The sequence below is a fragment of the Octopus bimaculoides genome, chromosome 3, assembly GCF_001194135.2.
Source record: "Octopus bimaculoides isolate UCB-OBI-ISO-001 chromosome 3, ASM119413v2, whole genome shotgun sequence".
In the NCBI taxonomy this organism is placed as follows: domain Eukaryota; kingdom Metazoa; phylum Mollusca; class Cephalopoda; order Octopoda; family Octopodidae; genus Octopus; species Octopus bimaculoides.
Genome location: NC_068983.1, coordinates 15,307,958 through 15,309,175, shown reverse-complemented (window position 1 = coordinate 15,309,175; position 1,218 = coordinate 15,307,958). Strand labels below are relative to the sequence as shown.

The window sequence follows — 1,218 nt, the reverse complement described above, 5'->3', positions numbered from 1 at the left end:
GTGCCCCTGGACTGGCTCTTGTGCGGGTGGCACATAAAATATACCATTTTGAGCATGGTCGTTGCCAGTACCGCCTGACTGGCCTTTGTAGGATTTTCGAGCGAGATCGTTGCCAGTGCCCCTGGACTGGCTCTTGTGCGGGTGGCACATAAAATATACCATTTTGAGCATGGTCGTTGCCAGTACCGTTTGACTGGCCTCCATGCGGGTGACACGTAAAAGCACCCACTACACTCTCTGAGTGGTTGGCATTAGGAAGGGCATCCAGCTGTAGAAACTCTGCCAAATCAGATTGGAGGCTGGTGTTGCCATCCGGTTTCACCAGTCCTCAGTCAAATCGTCCAACCCATGCTAGCATGGAAAGTGGACGTTAAACGATGATGATGATGATGTGATACCAAACTTGTGGTTTCCAAACCCGCCAGATTTAGTTAGATCTCATGGACTACTACATTTGGAGTGTTATTGTAAAGGAGACTAATTGACATCTTCATAATTCCACAGCTTCATTGATGTCTGAAATTTAAAAGGATCATTTAGTGCAGGTCCTACACTGAAGCAGCCATGGAAGCTGAAGCCAAATTCTTGGAATAACTTTATGAGAAAGCTTATCGAGAACACGTGTGCAAAAGATTAAAGTTGCTTTATTAGATTATCAAATACGTCCTCAAATACCTCTCACCCTGTGTATGGGTTTGGTGACACAAAACATCTTTTGGCATTTTTTCGTTGAAGATGTGTTGCTCTCATGTATGTATATTTTCGCATGTATGTCTAAGTGCATTTTTGCATGTATGTCTAAGTGGCACTCACTCTTACACACATTCTCTCTCTCACACGCACTCTCTCTCTCTTTCATACGCACACATACAAATAAGACGTATTCATATGTATTTATGTATGTACGTGTATATGAAAGATAATGGGTGTACTCTCTCTCTCACACACGTACATTTAATCTACACGTACATACATCTTTCACTTTCCCCTCTCACTTCAAGGCAAAGGTCGACTGTCATAAGCCATGAAAACAAAAGTAAATAAATAGTAGTGTTTTACGGAAATAAACGAACAAAACCAGCTGATCCAAATGACAGTTCTGCAAGTCAAAACGAAAAATGACCAAAACATTATATACATATGTAGAGAGAGAGAGAGAGAGTGTGTGTGTGTGTGTGTGTGTGGTCAAGTAGCTAGTGTCCCCCCCCCCCTAGAGAG

The 1,218-nt window shown here is 42.5% G+C and overlaps 1 protein-coding gene across 7 annotated transcripts in view; it reads right to left on the bottom strand.

The window, feature by feature from the left end:
• The window catches only part of LOC106869246 (uncharacterized), a 61,487-nt gene that overhangs the window by 53,434 nt on the left and 6,835 nt on the right, over positions 1-1,218 (bottom strand). The window lies entirely within an intron of this gene.